The sequence below is a fragment of the Cyprinus carpio genome, chromosome B18, assembly GCF_018340385.1.
Source record: "Cyprinus carpio isolate SPL01 chromosome B18, ASM1834038v1, whole genome shotgun sequence".
NCBI lineage: Eukaryota > Metazoa > Chordata > Actinopteri > Cypriniformes > Cyprinidae > Cyprinus > Cyprinus carpio.
In genome coordinates, this window is record NC_056614.1 from 10,758,520 (window position 1) to 10,766,316 (window position 7,797).

Genomic DNA, 7,797 nt, shown 5'->3' on the forward strand with positions numbered 1-7,797 from the left:
TGAGTTTGCAAACATGGAACACATCCTGGATGACATCCTGGTAGCGAGCACGTCCAAGTCTCAGCACCTGGCGCACCTCCAAACCCTTTTGAGCGGCTTAGCCACCATGGATTAATTGTCAACCCCGCCAAGTGCCAGTTCGGTCTCTCCACCATCGACTTCCTAGGACACAGAGTCACTAAGGATGGGGCAGTTCCTCTCCTATCAAAGGTGCAGGCAGTCATACAGTTCCACGCCCACTCACTTTCAAATCCCTACAGGAGTTCCTCGGCATGGTGAATTTTTATCACCGCTTCATCCCTCGAGCCGCTCAGCTCATGGGGCCCTTGCACAAGGAATTGAAAGGTAAACCCAAACACGCTGTGGACTGGACTGAGAGCAGAGTCAAGGCTTTTGATGCCACTAAAGCAGCATTAGTGAACGCCATCATGCTGGCGCATCCATCTCCTACAGCCCCCATCTCCATCACCTCGGACGCCTCTGATTATGCTGTCAGTGCTGTTTATGAGCAGTGGGTAGGTGGGGCCTGGCAGCCGCTGGCTTTCTTTGGCCGTCAGCTGCACCCTTGTGAGCGGAAGTACAGCACTTTCGACCGGGATTTGTTTGGTCTCTACCTCGCCATTAGACACTTTCATTCCCTGCTGGAAGCCCGACACTTCACTGCTTTTGTGGACCACAAGCCGCTGACTTTTGCCATGGCCAAGGTGGCTGAGCCGTGGTCCGCCTGCCAGCAACGGCATCTGTCTTACATTTCAGAGTTCACCACAGACTTGTAGCACGGTGCCGGTAAGAGCAACCACGTGGTGGATTGCCTATCATGGCTGTGGCAGGGGGCAGTCCATCTTGGTTTGGATTACAACCGCATGGCCGCGACTCAGACCACAGATCCAGATGTGCAACATCTGAAAACCTCGACTACAGGGCTGCAGATCGAGGACGTGGTTTTTGGCAATGCCGGCACAACGCTCCTGTGTGACATCTCCACAGGTAGTCCTCTGCCTATCGTTCCCTCGGGGTGGAGGCGTCAAGTTTTTGATGCCATCCATGGTCTCTCCCACCCAGGTGCGAAAGCTTCATAGAGGCTTGTTTCAGCAAAGTTTGTGTGGCACGGCCTCAAGAAGGACGTTAGGGACTGGGCTAACACCTGTGTTGAGACTAAAGCCCCGTTAGAATCGTTTCCGGTTCCTGAGAGGCGTTTTGACCATGTAAATGTGGACCTGGTTGGTCCTCTGCCCTCCTCTCAAGGTTTCACATATCTGTTAACCATGGTTGACAGGACCACCCGTTGGCCTGAGCCTGTAACACTGACATCGGTGGGGTTTATTGGCAACTGGATTGCCCGTTTTGGCACCCCTTCGGACATTTCCTCTGACCGAGGCGCGCAGTTCACGTCCGAGCTTTGGGACGCTGTCACACAGAGCCTCGGAGTGAGACTCCACCGCACGTCTGCATATCACCCGCAGGCTAACGGACTCTGTGAACGTTTTCATAGATCGATGAAGGGTGCCCTGCATACCAGCCTCAAAGACAGCAGCACCAAAGGAGGACCTTCAGTCCTCATCCACGGAGCTTGTTTACGGACAGCCGCTGCGAGTACCAGGGGATTTTGTCCCTAGCAACACGATTCCCTGTTCTGCTACTATCCAGCGCTCTACTCTATTGGATAATGCGTGGCTTTTTTCACCTGTCCCTACTTCCTGTCACGGCCTCCCTCAGTCGCACATCCCCGCTGGACTTCAAACAGCCGACTATGTTTTCATTTGCCACAATGCCCACAGGGGACCGCTACGCCCGCCCTAAGAGGGCCCATTCCAGGTTCTGGAGACAGGGGACAACACTTTGTGGTGGACAGGGGTGGTAAACTAGCCTGACTTCGTCATACTCATATTCTAGGCAGAATGTGAGTCTGATACTGCTCCATTGAACTCGAATTATGGGGCGTGTCTTAACCGAACCAGTAAAAAAAAAAACTCTGCACTCAATTGGATAGACCTACAACCAATCAGAGCAACGCAGTAAGTGACGTTAGGTACAATATATTTTTTACAACATTTGCTTCATGTCACTATGTTATGAGTTATCAGACAGTCAGATTAAATCTTACCATTTGTAAATGAGATGAACTTCATCCACGACGATACCCATTACGTTGGCTTGAAAAACATCGGAGCCTAGCATGTCCCTCCACTTTTTGTTCAGCAGCCAAGATTCGGGGCTTCCGAAAAGGAGCTGACAACGACCGCTGGTTATGTCCACCTCGCTGTGCACGCCGAGTTGCATCGCCGTGATGCCATTTCGGTTGCTTCTCTTACTTGGTCCTCCATGAGTGTGACCAAAGGAGAAACCACAATGACCACAGGGTTTTCATTGCGTCCTATCTTCTTCTTAGCGACCATCGGAGCCAGCTGATAAATAAAACTTTTGCCGAATCCCGTTGGAAGGACGGCAAACACATCTTTCCCATCGACAAATGCCTTGATTGCGGTTCTTTGTTCGTCTTTTTAAATTAATGCGCTGTCGATTTCTTTTATTACAGACGTGATAGCGGAATCTAAACATCTTACTTCTCCAGCTGCAGTCATCATTGGTGAAAACCAATTCAACCCAAGCGCTCTTTGATAACGTGGGTGGTTACGTAACCGCAGATAGCCTGTCCATCATCGATTAAAGCCCGCCCTGGCAATTTGATTGGCTCGGCCTTCTGGGAGCCGAGCATAATTACTCCTCAATGGATCAAGTCCAGACCGAACTTCCTGTCCAAAAAATGTTGTGGGCGGGGTTCGGGCTGGCACCCAGGCTAGTGGTAAACCGGAGCGACTCTCCATTGACCGCTTTAAAACGGCTCATTTGGTCATGGCCAGGCCCATTGACCTGGCCCTGCCCCCACGACACGGACGGCCTCCTGCTCTGCCCCCACCCCATGCTCCCATCCCACCCAAGCCTCCCACACCCCATGCCCCTCACCCGTGTAATGACGGTACACCGGCTGCAGTGGGGTCTCCTCGACCTCCGGTACAGCGCAGTCACTGTGGCCGGTTGGTACGCCCACCTCCCCGTTGACTGTTGGGTTTTTCTGATATGGTGAATTCTGGGGGACGTGTGTAGTGAATGTGACAGACATAATTCACCTTTGTTATTAAGTGTAGTTCTGTACACTGTATTTCTGCAACTGTTCAGGGATTGCGGTCCCTTTAAATGTTCGGAAGGTGTGATGACGTATAACGCTGGTCAGCGCCATCGTTCTGGTTTTTGTTTTTCCTTGAAAAATAAAGGAAATAGGAAAGGAAATCTAATACTTCAGTTTTATCCATCACATTCAAAGATAAACTGCAGTGCTATAGTACTATAGGACAGGGAGAGCTAAATAAAATTATCACTGCATCTAAACTAACAACATGTTTATTAGATCCTGTACCCACTAAATTACTGAAAGAGTTGTTACCTGTAGCAGAAGAACCGCTTTTCAATATTATTAACTCGTCATTATCTTTAGTTCACATCCCAAAACCATTCCAGCAGCTGGTTATTAAGCCTCTTATTAAGAAACCACAACTAGATCCTTGTGAACTGGCAAATTACAGACCCATTTCAAATCTTCCATTTATATATAAAATTTTAGAAAAAGTTGTGTCTGCTCAATTGTGCTCCTTCCTGCAAAAAATTATCTCTATGAAGAATTTTGTGTTTCAGGCCCCATCATAGCACAGAATCTGCACTTGTTAAAATTACAAATAGTTTGCTTCTTGCGTCAGACCAAGGCTGCATCTCATTGCTAGTTTTACTCGATCTTAGTGCTGCGTTCGACACCATAGATCATGACATACTCATAGATCGATTACAAAACTATACAGGTATCCAAGGGCAGGCTTTAAGATGGTTTAGATCTTACCTGTCCGATCGCTACCACTTTGTTTATTTAAATGGGGAGTCATCTCATTTATACCAGTAAAATATGGAGTGCCACAAGAATCTGTCCTAGGTTCTCTGCTATTTTCAGTATACATGTTGCCCCTTGGTAATATCATTAGAAAATATGGGATTAGTTTCCACTGTTATGCTGATGATACTCAACTATATATCTCAACGAGACCCGATGAAACTTCTAAATTATCTAAGCTAACAGAGTGTGTTAAAAATGTAAAAGATTGGATGACCAATTACAATTTGCAACTAGACGGATGTACTGTTACTTACTCTACAGTCAAAAATCTGGGTGTTATATTAGACAACAACTTGTCTTTTGAAAATCATATTTCCAATATTCCAAAAACAGCATTCTTCCATCTTAGAAACGTTGCCAAGCTATGAAACATGTTATCTGTTTCTGATGCAGAAAAGCTAGTTCATGCATTCATGACCTCTAGACTGGACTCTTGTAATGCACTTCTAGGTGGTTGTCCTACATCTTCAATAAACAAGCTATAGGTAGTCCAAAATGCAGCAGCTAGAGTCCTTACCAGTTCAAGAAAATATGATCATATAACCCCAATTTTACAGTCTCTGCACTGGCTACCTATTAAGTTCCGTATCAGTTACAAAATATTATCACTTGCTTATAAGGCCCTTAATGGCTTAGCTCCTGCATACCTAACTAGTCTTCTACCACGCTACAATCCATCATGCTCCCTAAGGTCACAAAACGCTGGACTTTTCGTAGTACCTAGGATAGCAAAGTCCACCAAAGGAGGTAGAGCTTTTTCGCAATTGGCTCCCAAACTCTGGAATAGCCTTCCTGATAATGTTCGGGGTTCAGACACACTTTCTCTGTTTAAATCTAGATTAAAAACACACCTCTTTGGCCAAGCATTCAAATAATGCATCTCGTAATTTTAGACTGCAGTTATATCTGATCAAATCCACATTATTATGCTTGGGTTAAACTAATTAATTTTACTTGGCTGGAACAGCAGCTACGCTAATTAGGTCTCCATTTGTTTCTCTGTTTTGCCACAGGATTTACATCCCGTGGTAACTAGGATTTGTCCAGTCTGGATCCAGAACACAGAGAGATGATGCCAACCCCTCAGAGGACATCAGATGATGCTAACCCTGAGACAACATACAGAACTACCACATTTTGCTATAAGTTTGATTGCATAATTGCTGTTAATAGTGTTAATCGTCTGTTTGTTTACGTCTTTTACATATTTTTTCCAAACATTTCTGCCATATGCACATAAACTGACAGTCATCACTGATAAGCTACTACTAAATATTGTAGAAACCTAATTTTCTGTAAAGTTGCGTTGCAATGATTTATATCGTAAAAAGCGTTATACAAATAAACTTGAACTGAATTGAATTGAATTAAAACCAAATGTCCCGAACAGATCAGGGCTCGCTCGCTCTCTCGATCTTTGGCTCTTTCACCTTGTTGACCATGCTACAAAGCTCTCACATGATGTAACATCATACGAGCAAGACTCCAGAACACCCATTCACCATGAAGTCTTTACCCAAAAGACATCATCCGAATGATCAACAGCCAATCAGCAAAGGGACTCCCTCTGGCAGAAAAGGAAACCCCGCTTTCCAGCCCAAACTTAAGTAACCAACAAAGTCTTCTACATGCATCCTTTGAACTACATGTGTGTGTGTGTGTCTATGTGTGTTTTCATTAGTTTAGTTTAATGTATTAGAGTAGCTCAAATAAATTGTTTCATTATAAGAATCATTGTCTTGTGTCGTGTATTTAAAGTTAAACTTTGCCCAGATCTTGCGACCTACTGTAGCTCGTAGCTTATAAATTATCACTAGCATGCATTAACCTGTGGCCAGGGATAATACAAATATCCAAATTGTTAAGATATACTGATGTTAACTTCTCGCTGGATGAACAGCTGATAAAGTATAAACTAATCGAATTTGGAATCAGTTTGAATCTTCAGATTCAATTCCCTCCCAAAAGAGTTAATTTCTTACACTGGCGTAGGTGTTCTTGTTCTCCAGGTGTGTCAGTGTGAGGTGGAGCAGGGTTGCGATTGCTTCCTCGATAGAGCAGTTCGCTCTACACGTGAATTGGTTCAGATTTGTTTGTTTGTGAGGTGGAGCAGGGTTGCGATTGCTTCCTCGATAGAGCAGTTCGCTCTACATGTGAATTGCTACTGGACGATAGTCGTTTATTGAGGATGGATTGGGCTCTTTTTGGGAGTGGGATACTAATGGAGCTTTTTAGACAGGTGGGTAAACTGGTCTGGCTGAGAGAGATGTTACATATGTCACAAAAACTTATTTTAATTGCTCTGCACAATCTTTTAGCACACAACCTGGGATATAGTCAGGTCCAGCAGCCTTCTGTGGGTTGATCTCAGTGAAGACCCTCTTGACACTGTCTATTGTCAGCTGCAATGCCTTGTGAACAGCAGATTGTTCCTGCATGTGTGCAGCTCCAGTGTTCTTAACCTCAAACTGAGAAAAAAAAAAAATAATTGAGGTCATCAGGAAGAGGTCATCAGGTCACCATTGTCCATTGCCTTTGCTGTAGGCTTATGGCCAGTGGCCACTTGAAATCACTGCCATAAGCACCTTGCATCCTTGGTGTTGGTGAACATCATCAATGCACCTGTTTATAAAACCCAGCACAGCTCCTGTATATTCATGTAGGTTTATACAAGTCAAGTCAAGTCACCTTTATTTATATAGCGCTTTAAACAAAAAAGATTGCGTCAAAGCAACTGAACAACATTAATTAGGAAAACAGTGTGTCAATAATGCAAAATGACAGTTAAAGGCAGTTCGTCATTGAATTCAGTGATGTCATCATGCAGCTCAGTTCAGTTTAAATAGTATCTGTGCAATAATTTGCAATGAAGTCAACGATATCGCTGTAAATGAAGTGTCACCAACTAAGCAAGCCAGAGGCGACAGCAGCAAGGAACCAAAACTCCATCGGTGACAGAATGGAGAAAAAAACCTTGGGAGAAACCAGGCTCAGTCGGGGGGCCAGTCCTCCTCTGACCAGACGAAACCAGCAGTTAAATTCCAGGCTGCAGCAAAGTCAGATTGTGCAGAAGAATCATCTGTTTCCTATGGTCTTCTCCCGGTGGACGTCTGAGACAAGGTCTTTACAGGGGATCTGTCTCTGGGGCTCTAGTTGTCCTGGTCTCCGCTGTCTTTCAGGGCTGTAGAGGTCCTTTCTAGGTACTGATCCACCATCTGGGCTGGATACGTACTGGATCCGGGTGACTGCAGTGACCCTCTGACTTGGATACAGACTGGATCTGGTGGCCACGGTGACCTCGGAATAAGGGAGAAACAGACTAATATGAGCGTAGATGCCATTCTTCTAACGATGTAACAAGTACATCGGGTGTTATGGGAGGTGTTCCCGGTTCCGGTTTACCTAATTAATGCAGCCTAAAAATCCGTTAACGGATGTGGATATTAGAAGTGTATTAGTATGTTATGTGTAAGCCAGGTTAAAGAGATGGGTCTTTAATCTAGATTTAAACTGCAAGAGTGTGTCTGCCTCCCGAACAATGTTAGGTAGGTTATTCCAGAGTTTGGGCGCTAAATAGGAGAAGGATCTGCCGCCCGCAGTTGACTTTGACATTCTAGGTATTATCAAATTGCCAGAGTTTTGAGAAAGCAGCGGACATGGAGGACTACAATGTAACAAGAGCTTGTTCAAATACTGAGGTGCTAAACCATTCAGGGCTTTATAAGTAATAAGCAAGATTTTAAAATCTATACGATGTTTGATAGGGAGCCAGTGCAGTGTTGACAGGACCGGGCTAATATGATCATACTTCCTGGTTCTAGTAAGAACTCTAGCTGCTGCATTTTGGACTAACTGGA

The 7,797-nt window shown here is 45.0% G+C and overlaps 1 pseudogene; it reads left to right on the forward strand.

Annotated features, from left to right (window-relative positions):
• The first annotated feature begins 863 nt into the window (after positions 1-863).
• On the forward strand, positions 864-1,800 carry LOC122140327 (annotated as a pseudogene).
• Positions 1,801-7,797: the final 5,997 nt, after the last annotated feature.